At 34.3% G+C, this 18,659-nt stretch overlaps 1 pseudogene; it reads right to left on the bottom strand.

Annotated features, from left to right (window-relative positions):
* Positions 1 to 189: 189 nt before the first annotated feature.
* Positions 190 to 5,833, bottom strand: LOC127835986 (NFX1-type zinc finger-containing protein 1-like; annotated as a pseudogene).
* Positions 5,834 to 18,659: the final 12,826 nt, after the last annotated feature.

Below are 18,659 nucleotides of genomic sequence, written 5' to 3'. Positions count from 1 at the left end.
AATTCGGATAAATAAGCATGTGTATTATAAAACGATAAATACGAAGGGGCACGTCGAGTCCAGTGATTTCAACCATTTCGTAATGGTTTATATGCTTTACGGAAACTTTAAGGAATATAGTCCTACCAACTGCAATCTCTTGTCTATTTGGTACTAAGCACTGCATTTAAAAACATGTTTCATACAAGTTTAATGAAGATCATCGAGGATAAAGTTTCCAAGGATATTCGCCTCTTCTGAATACGCTGCAAACGTTGCTCCGTCCATTTCCGACGCCAACTGGTTCCCTTCCGATAGTCGATGATGCTCCCCACCAATGTCCGCCTTGCATTCTGGACATTTTGACCTTTGGTTTTCCCCTCCGCAATCATCGATGGCGTAAACGTGCCCTAAAACGTTATATTTCAAATAATGCAACATGTAGTGTTTTTCTTTTACTTAAAAATGAATAATGACAGAAGTAAATATGGATTATTTTATTAAACGAATAATATATGGTATTCTTTAGGTAAAATGAATTCCTTGTTTGACTAAATCAAAGTTTAGTATATGCTGTACGCATTCAGCAAAATTCATTTTGATGATTGTATGTTTTTATTGAGTGTCCTTATCAAATGTAACATTAAAAATGGATGTTGTATAGTAAGTTTACCAATTACTCATTCGAAACCTTAGACATTTGTGTATTTTATGCACGTGTGTTTATCCAAATCTTTTTCTTTACAATGTGTACCCTGTTTCTCATTATATAGTAATATCTTTGCAGTCAGTCAACTTCTTGAAGCTTCTCTAGTGCAAGTTGAGCAGATTTTAGTAGTTAGTAAATGTAGATACGAGAACTTTTATTGCTTATGTTAGATACTGAAAACATTTCATCGTCATTAAAATTAATGTAGATAATAACAATACTTAATATTGTAAGATCAATCGCTAACATCGTTAACATGCCGTTGCAGCAAGGACTGAAAACGTGAGCTCCGGATTTTTAGCTGTGCCTTCTTTTAAAAGAAGCTCGTTGGCTAGAAAGTCATAGGTGTCTTATTCTGAACAAAAAATAAAACAAAAATCATTAGAAAAGGCCATAAAAAGTGCCCAACAGTTTAACATATTTAAAACTTACCATTCGGGCACTTGAACCAATGACCCGTGCTTAGTTTCATTGCCTGTGTTATTGAAATCCGCTCTTCTTCAATTATCTTAAGCCCAGGAATCATAGTCTTGCCCTTCATGCGATCCAAGCAGGCACGCACTCGATCAAATTCATCTGCAGTTAATACATGAAACGAAAACAATGTGTTCCTCATGTCATTTGCTACTTTGGAATGTTTACCAACTCGTTTCAAATGTTTCTCCAGTTTATGACACTTGAAGTACAATTGGGCTCCGTTTAATTCGGTGTTTATATAAATTAGTTCTTGCTCAGAAAATACAAAACGAGCGTGTGCAACTTTTTTAACAATGTCTTCAAAAAACGACATTCTTTGTGTGTTCACTGTCATCTCAAACAAAGTTTCGAACTTATGTATTACTTGAAGTTGAACGTTTATTGTTTGAATAACTTGCTAAGATAAAATAACAAAACTTTTGTTTTCTTTTAGGGACGTAATCCGTTTTTGAATTTTGAAGTAAGCATTTTTGATCACAGCATTACAACTTTTAAAAGCGAGCTCCGTAGCTGATATTGATGCGTAGCTTGACTTAGATATTTGATTTTTTTTGTTTCAACAAAAACTTTGTTTCCGCGTCAAACATTGTTTTCAATTTTCCGAATGATCCACCGAGAATTGCTTTCTTGACTTGTTCAATATCTCGAAGCTGTTTATGCACAATATATCCATATCTCACACATTTGCGAATAGGCGTTTTGCATTTTGGACAGCATTATAAACAAAACTCTCCGGTTTCTTCTTTCATATTCATGTAGTAATCAAGACCTGTAGATTCCAGTACATGCCCACAGTCGTCCAGTTTTACTAATCGTGCGTTTTGGAGGTCTTCAGTGCCAAAGAAAATCTCTGTAACTTTTTCTTTATCACAAAGTTGGCAAAGGTGTGGACACGGCTCACCACACAAACCAATGCATATGTGGTTGCAGTTTAGTATTCTTTCGCAAGGTTTGTTGCATGGTGGCCGATTACATGGTTCACTGCAAAGTTTTGAGCATTGATCATGTTTACAAGACCATGTAAATGCTTCCTTACAAGGCGTGCATGGGATGCCACACAGTTTGTTGCGTGTGCTATGTACGCATTTGTTTTGACATTTCTGATCACATGGCAAACAATGCGCACACGGCGATTCGCATTGATAACCACATATTAAAATACGACTGCATATCTGCCTGCATCTGTCGTGATATCTTCCATTTAAGCAAGAACCACACGTACCATTACATTCATGGCCACATTGTAGTATACTGCCGCAAGACTGTGGACATTGTTCTGAATTTTCCTGGCAACAACGAATTTTACATGTATGTCCACAGGAAAATTTCTTTTCAATTTCGTATTCACAGTTTTCAGTATGCGGCTCACCGCATGCATGGGTACATGGGTGTCCGCAATCGAGAATTGTAGGACAAGGTTTGGTGTTGCAAATAACTTTAGAAGGATCCAAGTGACATTCGATATCTTGCAAGAGCCCGCATTGTGGAATGGTCATCGTAACAATTACTGCACATGGTTGGCAAGGATCTTGATAACATTTGCTTGTGCACTGATGGTTCCGTTCACAATGTTGGTAACATGGTTTTTGACACTTCAACATTTTATGAGAGGGATCTTTTATATGACACTTCAGTGGACAAGTATGGCCACAATTCAGTATTCCTCCACACATTTTCGTACAACCGCCTAGTGGAGCATCATGGAAGACCATGGCCGTTTCTGCAATTTTCGGTGGGTCGTTTGGATGATTAGCGCAACGGAGTTGTAATCCTCTTGAGATAGAACCCCTTTTTATCATGTCGTCTGTAATAGCTTTCCACAAAGACGACACAGATGATTATTGGTCAAAATTACTGACTACGAAGAATCATATTTTTGCTCGCGAAAGAGCAACACAAATTCTATTTTCAGTGTTCAAAAACCTTATTCGATTTTCATGGTTGCTTTTTACAAGTGATAATATAACAATAACATTTTCTTCTCCTTGATAATTGTCTACGACGGTTACATTTACTCCCTCATATTCGTCGCGGTTCATACACGTCTTTTTAATTCAAGTAAATGACCTGTGTATGTGGTAAGAACGGTTATTTGGGACACATTGTAGTCTTGTAGCAAAGGATGTTTTGCAAGTTTAGCAACATAATCGGCTTCAAATGGATTAGCATAACTTTTGAGCTCACCATTTGAAATTTCCGGGTCGTTATGATTGATGAACTTGACATTCTTTGCTAAGCCTTTTACATCGCCGTAGCATCGCACATGGTTGTGATCATGAAGACCTGGGTAAATATGCCGCATGTTATCCGCTATGTCGTGTCTCATCCTGTGCTGAAGCTCTAAACAATGCGTTCGAAAAAACTTATGTTCAGATTGTTTCTGGTAGCCAGTTTGTAAACCGATGGATTTGGTCGCAAATGTTTGTGATCACCTATCAAAATAATGTGCTTGCATCCATCACTCAGGGGTGTGATGATATGAGCTTCCAATACTTCAGCCGCCTCTTCGACAATCACAATCGGAGGTTTTATGTCCCGTAAGGTGCTGAGGTATCTAGCAGCGCATGTTGTTGTCATTCCAATAACGGTTTGCATTTGTGCCTTTTTGTATCGTTTGGCTATTATCTTAAAACCTTCCCTTTCTTTTTTTTTATTATTTAATATAACTAAAAAAAAAAAATTATACATGTACATACATTGCAAACATTTTTTCCTTCAAGAAAATAACAATACAGTTATGGGTGCATATGCACGTACAATAGAATGTTATTGTTTTTTTTAAATATTTTTTCTTCAAAATATACCCACTCCGCATGGAACAATAGTGATAATTGTGGTTTAACCACAGGTTATTATTTATGTCTTTTTGCAATATGAAGAGTTAACAAAAGAAAGTAAAAAGTAAGAAAGAAGTATAAAAAAGGAGAAGCTGGAAGCTCAAAACTGACCGTCAAGTAATCTCTGATAAATTGTATTAAATTGTTCAAAATTATCGTTTTTTAGGGCTATTTCTTGTTCTATATCAAAGCGTAATTTTAGGAATGTAAGGAAATTGTTGAAATCATATGGTTGGTGCATTGTTTTCAATTTAAATATATAATATTTCATTAAATAAATGATGAAATTAATTGTTTGCATGTTTTTATTATATTCCATCTGTCCAAACCTTCCCTTTCTTGTTCAATCTTATGATATAAATACAAACAATATGTCTGCACACAGCTTCGATAAAGTCTCCATCTGTCTTTAAGGTTGAGCTTCCAAATATCGTCAATATCACATGCTTATTTGTGTGTCATCAAGTCATTACTTAAAATTAGATTTGGTATCTTCTTCTTGACAGATTTCCGAATTAATTGTTCTTGTTTTAAGCGAAACTGAAGCTCATTTTCTTCTTGCTTCATCTCTTGTGGTCTCTTTGCAGTTTTGCAGTTCCTTATTCTTGTTTGTCTGTTCCTCCTTGGATAATTCCTCATTGCTTTCATTTAAATTAAAACGAATCTTGGTTATATGATTCAGAATTTCATGCACGTATTCCTTGGTGACATTATAACCTGATAGTATCTTCCGTCTGGCTTGATACAATATTGCAACCTCAGATGTGTCAAACTCTGGTAGTATATCTTCGAAAGTATACAGTGTACTAGCAGATCTTTCGTTTCCTGTGGTTACATGAATGCCGTTTTCCAAATCCTCATCGTCATTGGGGCCTTCGTAAATTGTCTGTCTGCACTCATGCTCTATTAAGTCCGTTCGTAGCCAATGAGCTATAGTTGATTGAGCAGAATCATCGGTATTCGTTGATATTCTATTTGTTTGTAATGATTGGAATTGCCTATCGCTCAATACATCACGTAGTGTTTCTTTGTTGATTATAGTTTGTAAACAGATTTGTATAGTTATGGTTAAATCGTGTATTTTGGTTTGACATTTGTCTTAATCCTTACGCGCCGAGTTTTTTAATTGCGTCATTTTCCCGATAGCGCTCCGAGGACTGTTAGCGCCCGTCCGATATTGTTTCAATGTATATTTTTTCAACCGCTCACTCTTCGAACGGCCACCAACGCGCACCAAGTCCCCGCGATAAAATTTCGCAACTCCCTCAAGAAATTGATCAAGTGCGTGGTTTGTAAAGCAAACTATCAACATCGGTGAGGTCATTCCACTCTCATTGGCCCATGTGTCTTTGTTGTGAAGCAAAACTTTTGCCAACTTAAGACCAATGTATGTTTTTCCCGTTCCTGGTGGACCTTGAATAATTGCAAATTCTCTTGATAGTGCGTTCTGTATGGCTCGCAGCTGCGAGCATTCTTATTGTAGACTTGACCTTGCTGGCCATGACGAACTGTCAAGTACTTTCACAAGTGCAGACTTTGTGTTTTCTTTTGACAAAATACGCTGGTGAACACTTAGTACCTCGTTTCGAATATGGCTAGGGTGAACAATTGTGTAGTCATCGTGTATCAACGGCCACAAATCAAAAGTTGTTTTGTGATCCAAATACGCAGGTGGGGGCATTTAGGTTGGCTAAATATAATATGTTTTGCAAATGAGCAATTCGTTTCGTTCATGGATTGATGCCCATATAATACATGTTTGTAAGATTCAAAATACACTGTAGATTCAGCAATAGTAAAGTTTCTGTTAAGCACATCTGATATCTTGACATTTTCAATAAAAACAGTAAAAAGCCCGTCCATTATATTTTCGTTTTCAATTACGGTAGTCAAAACAAGCGTGTCAAATTCATTGTCGGAAAGACAAACCAATGATCCATTTATCAAACGTTTACCTAACTCCCAATGTATTTCTCTTAGCCCTTGTGTCATTTCCATTTTCATTTTGAAACTTAAACCAAATTCAGTGAGTTCTGGTCCAACTACAATTACGTTTCGATATATACGAACATCAGTATTTCGAACGTTAGGTTAAGTTTTGCTTTGATTGTGTTGAATGTACTCCGTGATGCCATCTCTTAAAGGTCCAATAAAATTTTCTCTTAAAAGTCTAAATTGTACATCTAAATAATCATCTACGTCTTCGTATTGTCCGCCTAGTTTGTTTTTCCGTAGGAATGGTTGGCTGAAGCCTTTGATTTCTTCTATTTTCGGAAGAACCGATATCGTTCTAAAGTTGTCTGATGGTTTACCTTCATGGCTCATTTGGTTTTTCGTCTTTTCTATAAGCATTATTAAGATCAGCAAAATCGTTTAATGATTTCCTTGTTACATCCTTAATACAAGAAGCGTTTGCTGGGTCATCAGCGATCATTTTTATAACTGTAAACAACCTTCTGAATACTGATATAGTCATTGGATTTTTGGCCACTTGATTTGTCATAATTTGTGTCACACATGTTACAACAGTGTGTTTTGTATCCGAGTCGAAACCTGACTGCAGGTCGATCAAGAAGGTTAGAAGAGCTTCCCAAAAACCCTCTTCGCATAAAATTTCAAAAAGTGTATAAAGCGCGGTTGGCACATCTACACTTTCGAATGCTTTGTTTAGCACTTTAAGATAGAGCAACAGCAATTCTCGATCTAACTTTGTTCTTACAATACATTTTCGTAATGCGATATTTTTCTTCGTTAGTTCCATAACAATTAGAGACGCGTCGTTTTTTTTCCATTGCTTTTAGAAATGGAAAACCTTAGCCGACTGGTTCATGTTTTTAAGTTTCTGTGATAGATAGTTTATCATCATGTGTTTTATCTCTAGTCGTTGACTGATAAATATTAGTTTCTTTATATTCCATTTTTGTATCCTTACTGGGAGTAGATCCAATCTTGGCTGGATGTATCATGCTTTGTTTTTAGGTCTACATCCATCGACGTATTCAATATTGTTTTCTGTGTGGCTTTGGTAGAATGATTGTGCATCCGTGTCGGGCACTAAATAGGATTTAAACTTTCCCACAGTTCTTCTCTCGTTACGTCTGTTACTTTGACCGCTTTCCGATAGCATAGCATGTTGATCATTTTGAATTTATTTCCTCTGTTTTTACGCCTGTTCATGGTTTCTGAAGAACGATTTGATAGTTCTTCAGAGCTCATCGTCGTGTTTTGAAAAGGAAACGGAGATGCTGACTTATATTCAATTGGTGTATTTTTGTTGTTCTGGAAACTGTTCATGGTTGGTTGTTCATCGTTTCTCTCATGTATATCAAGTGCCGTTGTATGCAAACTACCACCTGACTCGTTTCGGTCTGTACTAGCATGCAGTCCTTTTTGGGCAAAGTTTCCTTTCCCTCTTTGGAATTGAGCATAATACGTTGTCGATACAATCGGTAGACGTTTTCCTGAGGAAGACTCTTCATTTTGTCTTCCACTATTATCATAATTAATGGCTCTTGGAATATCAAAATCAGTTCGATCAGCAGATTGTTTTTAACCAGGTTTTCCGAAGGAAAAAACTGGTTATTAGATTGGCGAATGCGGGCGGGCTGGATGGCTGGCTGGCGGGCTGGCGGGCTGGCGGGCTGGCGGGCGGGCGGAACAAGCTTGTCCGGGCCATAGCTTTGTCGTTCATTGTGAGATTTTAAAATCATTTTGCACATTTGTTAAACATCATTAGACGGTGTGTCGCGCGAAAAATTACGTCAATATCTCCAAGGTCAAGGTCACACTTTGAGTTCAAAGGTAACAAATAGCCATAAATGAGCTTGTCTGGGCTATAACTATGTCATTCATCATGAGATTTTGAAATCATTTGGCACATTTGTTTACCATCATGGGACGGTGTGTCGCACGAAAGAATCACGTCAATATCTCCAATGTCAAGGTCGCCACGACTAAAAATAGATTTATTTTAAAACAAACTTACAAAGGGGGTTAATTTTGTTTGTTCATTTCAAAAGTTCAGTTTGAGTTGTCTCCCTTTATCAGATTTTTTTTTCACAATGAAAACCTGGTTTTGTGACAATTTTGTCCCTTGTTTTTACTAGAATGCCTTTTGCTTTCAAGTTGAGATTGTATATCTAACTTATTTCTGACGTGTTTATCTTCGAGTACAGACTGGTCATGCTAATATCGACTGGTTTCATTCTGGCCTGATGTCACATTCTCTTTCGAATTTACAGGCGGACCCTCTGCCTTAAGAAATGTTCTTTGCTTTGGATTGTGTTGTATACCGTGGTGTTTTTTCGTTATCAGTTCTTGTAATAAAACAGAAAGCCATATAATAAAAGTAACTTGTAAATACAACCCAGTTTTGTTATTTCAATGGTGCCTCCGTATATCAATAAAGAAGTCCGAAGGATAGCATCGTCCCTCGCGGTCATTATTTTTGCCTTTGGATACCGATATAGTCAATGAAATGGAGTGACTAGACACGAAAAAACAAGTCTTCAAAATTGAATCACCCTTAAGTGACTTCGATCTTTACCTAGCGTCAAAGGCACATGCCTCCTTAACATCGGCTCAATTATCTTTTAAAGGAGCAAGGTTTCATAAAAATCATTCAAGGAGAGAAGTCGTGTTGGGAAGACATGAAAATGTTACGTACAAGTGGATCGACTGACAGACACTATTGGGCATTCCTATTAATCCCTAATGCTGGCAAATGACTAACAATCCTGTACACGAAAAGCTTCTAATTCACAGGTGAGTATAACTAACATGTGTACTCCCGACATTAATAACCAATATTGTATTGAAGTGAACGGACAAAACAATAAATGGAAGTGCAGTGATTCATTGAAACCCGACATACATTTTACATTTGCAAGTAAAATTATTCAACAAAATATATTGGTTTTCATAGATTTTAAAACGAACGTCTTGAGTTCAGCGTAGAGCAGTAGAGCGTTGCGAGATATAATTAGACTTTAGAATGCGGTCAATAATTCAACTATTTAGGCCGTGTGTTTATGAATCGTTTCAATGATTATTATTGGCATTAAACTCAATTGGCTTGTGGGTTAAAACAACTTGTCCAAAGAAATAGTTTAGTGATTAAATGAAGCTTACCAAACCAGTTCGTTTGGAAAAAATGACGAGAAGACATTCAATTAGCTTAAAGGTATTGTAATTTTTAATTAAAATGTTCGGTATATCTTATGATAATAGCCGTAAAACAATAAAACCCACTTTTACAGCTGTATCGTAGTAAAACAGTATTGTAATGTATATTTCATGTATAACATGTAAATATCATCCGAATTCATTCCTCATCCGAATATCGGTGCACATTATTTTTGTTGTTCACATTTTGTCTATACAATGCACTGCATTTAGCAAGATAATGTTCTCCAAGATCTAATATATTTATATATTTGTATTTACCTTGTGTTTAGTCCATTATATGTTGTTTGTTGTGAGAATAATCCAACATATTCGAAATTCCTGCACTGTCAAAATCGTTGCAGCAATGTATATTGATGACGTCATACGTAGGAGTATGGTGGAGTGTTATTGCATGCATTTGACTTTAAAATAGGCTGTAAAATTATAATATTCACTCCTCTATTTGTATAAAAAGATGATATTTATTATAACTTGTAAACTCTTCATTTATATTAAGTGTTAAAACATAATAGTTTGCAGGGAACTATTTGAGACGCTGAATGCGTAAGAATTTCTTAAGTTTTCATGCTGCAGCATTTAATATTGTATTGTTATACATGCATATTTAAAAGTGTCTATTGTTTCAAGTCATCAAACTTATTGACTTCTTTGATTAAGATGTGATATTATTGTATAATTAGAAGTATATTCTTGTTTACATGTAACTGCATTACTTCCACACATGGTGCAGGATGCTGCAGGATTGTGATTGGCTGCAGCTGAATCTTTGGCTGCAGCCAAATCTGCAGCATCCGAAGGGTATAAAAGGAGGTTCTCCGCACAGTTTTGGCAACAGTTGTTAACAACAAACATCACTGTTCGATCAATTGAAAACCCTTCCAAAAAGTAAGAAACAAACAGTAATACTTCATAAAACATTTTCATTTCACGAATTAGAAGTAATAATCAGAATTTGTTTGTACATTAACTACTAACTACTGGTATTTAAGTTAAACGAGCGTTTTTAGTATTTCATAAAATATCAGTACTATTTATGATATTGACAACCTTAAAGCAGAGCAACTGTTCCACAAACGTCCATCCTTTTTAAGTCAACTCTAACAGTTTAGAGATATTATTGTATTATATAATGTTTAATGCTTGTCTGAATAAAGATGCATGATGTAAAACGTTAAACGGTCTCCGTCTTGCTTAGAGTTTGTTGCTGGACTCAAACTCAAACTACAATTGAGCGCATAGAGATGAGCAATTGTATCTTACATGTAAGGTAGCTTACAGTATTGTTAAAAGTTTGACTTTAAAGGGACTTGTTGTACGTTTGGTAAAATAACAGTTTTCAAAACAAGTATCTTTGATTTAAAAAAAAAGACTTATGCTTTACATTTAAACACTCAAAATGAGCTTTCTCCGTTAGAGGAAATGTAAAAAATTTGGGTTCGTTTATGAAATTAATCAACAATCGAAATCGGTAAAATTGTTATCTCCGTGAGGAAAAGTTATAATCTATTATCCGTGAAATAAGCGTCTAACTAACATAGACGCAGATCGAATAAGCAAACTGAGTGTTCATGTGGTACCGAGTTATTTTGCTGCTTAAGTATCCAGATTTAATAACAGTTGAAAAATATTTGTATTCAACTTTATGGGAAACAAGAGATTTGTAACAGGGGTAAATCAAATCAACAGAAAGCACTTTGACCTAAACCGTATTGTGGTCATGAAGATATTGGCATTCTTTTTCTATGTTACATGAACGAGCCGAAAAGTGTCGAAACTATTTCATCTATCGTCAGGCAATCTGACAAACATAGAAGCAATATAAATGTCCCACTTCTGTGAAGGGCTGAATGAACGTATGAGAAAGTGCAATAACTCTTTAAGAATAACACAATCGCATAATCTTGACTGTTATGCTATAGCGTTTAAAATAATAATTCTATAGACGTTTGACGAATATCGCATGCAAAGTATAGCTGAATTTGCGCACAGAAGCTTTACGTGTTATTTTTAAGAAAAGGTAATAACTCTTACAAAATAGATCGCGTACCTTTGAAAATATGTGGTATAGCACTTGGAGATAATCATCATAATTTAAACGTTTAATTTTATGGAAATACACATACATATATGAGGGATAATACACGAAAATTAAGTTAATATTGCTTATGTACATGTAATCTCGATATGCCACATTGAACTCAGATGGGACAACATTGGTCATCTTGGTCCTTTCGGAAAATATTCAATAGACCCATCTCCCTTCACAATGTTTGAAACTCATTAACGCATAATCAGTGTCAGTTAAATTTCAAATGGGGCCATATTTTTACCGGCTGTTTACAAGAGACACTTAAATCTTCCAACAGTTTTACCGATATCTCAAGTAAATAACCCTTATCAATGAGAGGTATTGATAATGCATGAACAAGCATTTTCAGAAAATCACAAGTTTGGAGAGAAGCCAGAACAAATGCAATGATTATCGCTGTACTTTATACATGTATCTTTATCTCACTTCGTTTATGCGGGACTATCGACATATCCTGTTTGTGAACAGTTTATTCGAAGTTATGCAAAGTGTTTGACCATAATATTATTCACACCTTCATTCAATGTAACAAATGATACCATTTTATTTAAAGGGAAAGTGGAAAATATAATTTCAGAATAATTTTATCTGACATTACAATATATGGCCAAGAAGGGAACAACTTTTTTCGCAAAAATTCCGACCGCTTAGCACGAACATAAAAACGATGTATACCTCAGTTTTACTTATTGAAACACATTTCATTTTGACTTTAATTCAACTTAAAAGACAAGTTACAGGTATTGTTATTGCTAAGGTACATTAAATTGAGCCTATAATGTGCAATTCGATAGTTAAACTCACCCTTAAAACGTACGGACTTAAAACAACACAAACCGAGAGCGCAACCTAGGAAGTATCGATCATATTGGTAGTTTTTTCTTCGCTTAAATTTGCTTAACTTTCATATCAAATTCTTTCCCACTTCCCGTGATATTTTTTTATTATTTGTAAAAAATAATACAATCAGATGTAATTTTCTTATCAAATCGTCACGTTTTATAGATAGTATCCACCGTTTATTGTAAAATAAGGCTTTCACAGATAGAACGTTTATTTAGACGGATGCAATGTGTTCACGCGATATATTTTAGTAGTTTCAATGTACGATAAGGTATGTTTTAATAACGAAAAGGCATCTTCACGAAGAAGACAGAACCAATAATGCCAAGTGTTTTTACAATGTCGAGTGTTGAAAAGCATCACAAGCGAAGATGAAATCAGAAAAAATATATGGTTAATGTAATCAATATAAAGAAGTGAAACTCCAGCTGCTGGAGCAGTATTGAATTTTCATTAAAAACAATTAGTTGGTCCTTTATTTAAGGCAAGTGACCGATTGCCAAAACAGTACAAAACAGCACAATACAGCACAATACAAACCAACATAAACACAAAATATGAATAAAGCTGGGGTCACCGCCTTGGAACGGTCAATGCAAAGCATTGGGGGTTTAAACCTGGTTATAGAGCGCTCAACCTCACAAATGTAGTTTACATGCAGATTTGTTCATACGACACAATGACACAATTTTATTCAACAGTGACAAATGCCTATAATGTAGTATTCATGCAGATTTGTTCATACGACACAATGACACAATTTTATTCAACAGTGAAAAATGCCTATAATATCACTAATGATTCCAAATTTTAAGGGAAGAAAGATATAGTGAATCGAAAACCATCAAACACGTGTTTTTAAGTACATAAGCATCGTATCCTTTTGATAAAAACAAGTTAATTAAATTGAAAAGTTTAATATGAACATTTGGTTTAACATATTTTAATTTGCGGACACGCTTCAAAACATCTCCGTAAAATGATGGATGGGAGATTCCATTGTTTAAATGCCATTTTAAAGAAACATTATATTTTGAAATTAAATCACCATACTTAGAGTAAAATCTAGCAAATTTATTTCTTAAGTTATGATACAAAAAGCCTTGTTTTAGCAATTTTTTAGTTAATATTAGATTACGATCATTAAAATCTTTAATACACGAACATGCTCTGGCATAACGTACCAACTGCGAAATGTAAATACCATAGGAAGGTCCTTTAGGGATGTTGCCATCTAGAAACGGAAAATTCACAATTTCAAAGTTAAAATCGTCCCGTTTGTCGTATAAACTAGTTTTGATCAAATTATTATTAATAGTTAAATGTAAGTCTAAATACGCAGCGTCTGTATTGGATATACACGATCTATTTAAGACTAGTTCTTTTGGGTAGATTTTGTGAATATATTGTTCAAATAATGGATTATCTAAATTAAGTATGTCATCAATGTACCTACTAGTAAGGTTAAAACAATTAATCAAATCTACTTGCTTAGTTTTAGATAATTCTAACATAAATTCGCTTTCATAACAATATAAAAAAAGGTCAGCTATAAGTGGCGCACAATTAGTACCCATAGGAACGCCAATAATTTGTTTAAATATTTTACCATTAAATTCAACAAACAAGTTATCCAAAAGAAAAGTAAGTGCTGCACAAAAGTCAAGACCAGTCCAAATGATGTAATTATCTAATATCTGATTAGTAAAAAAAGCTGTTTTAGTGTTTAAAGCTAGATACAAACATTTCTCTCTAGCAAAAGTTTTTTCAATCAAAGAAACAAGTTTGGATTTTATTAAAGCGTGAGGAAGCGTTGTATATAGTGTCGAAAAATCATAAGTACTTACCTGCGACACCTTATATTTTTTATTTTCAATTTTATAAATAACTTCTAAGGTGTTTTTTATTGACCAAAATAGGTTAATATTACTATTTTCATAAACTTTATTACAAAATTTAGCTATATGATATCTAATAGCACTCAATGCAGATGTAAGATACACTGATAATTGTTTGGTGGTACAAGACACTGAATTAGCGATAAAACGACTTTTATATGGCGTCTTATGTAATTTAGGTATCCAGTAAAGTGATGGCAATTTCTTGTCAGTAATATTGACTATTACATTTAACTTTATGCATTGGGCAATATGGTCGGTAATAATTTCATTAGGTAGCTTATTGTACTCACAATATGATGTAGTTTGTGAAAGTTCTTGTGAAATAGTTTGAACATAAAACACTCGTCATATTATGATAACATTATTAGCAGCCTTATCAGCAGGAACTAAGACGAATTTAGATTAAGTCTTCAAGCAATTTACAGAGATTTTGTTTATTAAATTTAGGTGAATGTGGTAGGGCCAAAGGATGTGTATCATAAAAACATATTTTATTCATGGCCATACTAAATATTTTTGTTTTCCAATCATTGAGTGCAGTAATTTCAGCATTTTCCTTCCTGCACCATTTAGTGCAATAATCATGTAAGGAAGTAACGATATTCTTAATGCAGTCATCAAAATCAACAGGAATAGGCAGTCTGTACTTAGGGCCTCTGCGTAGCAAATTTCTAAGGTTTTTATTTTGAATGAAATTAAGGTCCCCAGTAATAACATGTCCAACTGGACCATATATATATTTAGAACTAGTACAGTCACATAATGTAGGACAATTTCTTATTACATTTAAATCTGTGGAAATAGAATTATAATTAAAAACGATACTTCTTACAGGTTTACTATATTTGTAGCAAATAAGTGGTGATTCAGTATTGCGGAAATAAGGGGGAATCAACCGACGTACATTTTTATCATTAAATATTTTAGGAAGGTCAATTAAATCAAGACCTTTGTTACAAAACTCAATTTTGATACGATTTCTAGTTTTGTTAAGTACATTTTCAATAAAAGGTTTAAGATAGTAGTCAGTGAAAGATTCAATAATACAAGCACATTCATATAGAGGGTCAGATTGAAGTAAAATAAGTTTACATTCCGTATCAATATGCGCCAACGAAGAAACAGAAAGAGAGCAAAGTGCACTTAGTAATTTATGTTTACCCCCATTTTGTAATACTGTGTAGCAATCATTTAAAGAAAGCAGACGTTTAAATTTACGCCTTAAGTTACCATTTTTCCTAATGCCATGTGAACGTTTATTTCTTAGACGTTTACTAAACATTTAGAATATTATCATTTAATCCAAGTGGGTAAGCTGATTGCAAACGTTTAATCCATTCAAATTCTGACATGCACCTTGCTTTTAATTGGCACTGACTTGAAGTACTATTATTAAAAATAAGTTGCTCCACAGGTTGAATTGAAATATTAGTTACGCTATGACCTGTTTTATTAAAGTGCTGGTAAATGAAGTTATAAAATTTATTGTTATTTTTAATTTTAAAAAAATGTTCCCTAAAACGTGTTTTAAGTGATCTACCCGTCTGCCCAACGTATTGCGCACCACAACAGGGTACATTTCAAGTAATAACATAAACCACATGCATAGAATTTCATGAGACATCGGATTTAATATTAACTGAAAATTTGCGGTTATTTACCGATGAAAGAATAAAAGAGGACATATTTAAAAACTTGCAACATAAACACTTCCTGGAGTTGCACTTATTTATTGTAGGATACCGATTACACGGAGCTAAATTACGCTGCGAACTAGAACCCAGCCGCATTGTACCTCCAATAAAAGATGTTCGAAGTAAACTTAATTTGACTGTAGGTTTAGAAAAAAGTAATTGTCTATAATTTAACGGCAAATGAATACTACGTGTAATCGGAATTCTCAATGGTGAGAGAACAACTTTCGGGTTTTTTGTAATCAATCTGTCCATAGGTTATTTATTTGGCGAAACCACCAATCTTATAATCACATTAATACACATTTCCAAGTCAACATACACAAAAGAGTAAGAGGCAGCTTGTCAGATAATGGTCTGTAAAAATTCAGTATAACCTGCAGAACTCTCAATTGATGAACATACACGTTTACTTTATAAGTACAGAGAATGTATAAGAATCTAAGTATCAGAAAGGTCTTAAACAAGGTTTCTTAAAAAATAATAAAAACACAATACCGCTACCAGCCTCTGAAGGCTGAAAATATAACAACATCGAAGCATGATTCTTTTTTATATGTCTTCCACATATTAGGGAAAATTTACGTTTCCATATAAATTGCCGAACTACTTTAACTTGTTGCATATTTCAGTTATCAATACGACAACTGATTACGAAAATTGAAACGTATGTAATACTTCTTACATAAATAAACGGACATCATTTACATTATATGAGCCTCGTTCTAAGAAAACTGGGCTTAATGCATGTTCGTTAAGTGTTGTCCCAAATTAGCCTGTGCATTCCGCACAGACTAATCAGGGATAACACTTTCCGCTTTTATGGTATTTTTAGTTTCAAGGAAGTACCTCCTACCGAAAATCAAGTATATGCGGACTGCACAGACTAATCTGTGACGACACTTTACGCACATGCATTTAGCCGTGTTTTCTCAGAACGCGGCTCATATTATCGGTTTCCCATTATTTCACGAGTGTCTTTTTTAATTCAATATGTTTCATTAATTAGTATTAGTTGAACATGTATTTAAATTTTAACTCATCAAATGTATTAAAAAAGCTACTATATAGATTTTAGAATTTAGAGGAAAAAAACGTACCCTTTTTGCCGAGGTTTTTATGTTGGTATCTTGAGTAACAGCGCAGTTAGTGTCATCGGCTGTATTATCCCAACCTGTCTGCGGCTTACTGCGCATGTGTAAAAACGACAGCGTAAAATATATTTATCAATCGATACATGGAAACTAGTTTATCTAGTTGATTTCAAACGAGGCCCGTCGTCATAATAAATACATTTGTTAACGGAATCGTGGTTTTGGGTTTTGAATTGTAAAGTCCAATGTATGATTAATGTGGATAGTAAATACAAGCGCTGAAGATCCTGCAGTGATTCACTACCGCATAAGATTGGATATACTCTTCATTGTTTGTATTGAAATGGAATGAAACTGAAAATGTCGACAATATAATTGCACAGTACAGTAGCCTTACGCAATACGTTATACCAGCTCTATCAACTTAGCTCGCCGGCCCGGTAATTTTTATAGAAAATTTAAAAACCGTAAAGCTAGGAGAAATAGTGGAGGTATTATTTTGTTATATAAAGATCGTTTGAAAGATAGCATTAAAATATTTAAAAATCATCATGACACCATTATTTGGATTAAACTAGATCATATACTTTTCAATATTTTAGAAGATGTATATTTGTGCGGGGCGTATATTTGGGATGAAGAAATTCCCGGCCAATAATTTTGTTAATATTGATTTGTTTGATACTATTGAACGATATATTTCTGATATTAATTCTGTTGGATGTGTAGTTCTATGTGGTGATTTTAACAGAAGAGTTTGTACTAAATGCGATTTTATCCCTTATGATTGTATAAAAAACGCATCTGATGACCCTGACTATGACCCTGATTGTACCCCCGTACGGGCCTCTGTTGATAATGTACAGAATAGCCACGGTACTGAATTAATAGATCTTTGTAAATCTACCTCTTTACGTATTGTGAATGTGCGTATATTTAATACTAGTAACTACACGTTTTGCTCAAATAACGGTTGTTCTGTTATCGATTATCTTTTTATGAATAAACGTCATTTTTCACTAGTCAAACTGTGTAAAAAATGCAGATTGGTTTAATGATGACTGTCACTCTGCGCGGGTATTGTATTTGCAAGCACTACGCCTATTTTATTCTGATCATAATAACGCAAATAAGGTACTTTTAATGGAACGTAGAACCTCTTATTAGAAAATCGTAACTTACTAAGGAAATGTAAAAATACAGGTTATAGGCAAAAAATGAAAGATATTGAACGTCTTAAAAGATGTTAACCAAAAGAATTTTGGAAATATTTTAAAAGTAAACAAAAATCCGATTATGCAGATATTTCAATTGATGCTTTTAAAGAACACTTTGCTAATCTAAGTAATGATTTATCTAACTGCTTCAATGAAGAAGCAGAATATTTTTGTGCACATCATGATTTTAATAATGTATCTGTTTGTAATACTGAACTTGACCAGCCTATCACCGTGAGTGAAATCATTGGTGCAGTTAAATCGCTCAAGCGTAATAAAGCTCCGGGTAGTGACCAGTTGTTAAACGAGTATTTCATAGAATGTATTGATATTCTTGCTAGCCATTTGTGTGATATTTTTAACGGGATTTTAAATTCGGGTTACTACCCAGAAAACTGGATGGAAGGCTTGATTATACCACTTCATAAAAAAGGCGACAAAAGCGATGTTAATAATTATCGTGGTATTACACTTGTCAGATGCTTATCCAATCTATTTACTACAGTAATAAATAAATGCATTGATAAGTTTTGCACTGAAAATAACAGTATTTCGGATGCACAATTCGGATTTCGTAAAGAGAGTTCCACAGTAGATCCAGTTTTTATTTTACATTCTCTTGTTCAAAAATA

This window comes from Dreissena polymorpha, chromosome 6 (assembly GCF_020536995.1).
Source record: "Dreissena polymorpha isolate Duluth1 chromosome 6, UMN_Dpol_1.0, whole genome shotgun sequence".
Classification (NCBI taxonomy): Eukaryota; Metazoa; Mollusca; class Bivalvia; order Myida; family Dreissenidae; genus Dreissena; species Dreissena polymorpha.
The sequence above is the reverse complement of the archived record's forward strand: the minus strand, read 5'-3'. Positions and strand labels throughout refer to the sequence as shown.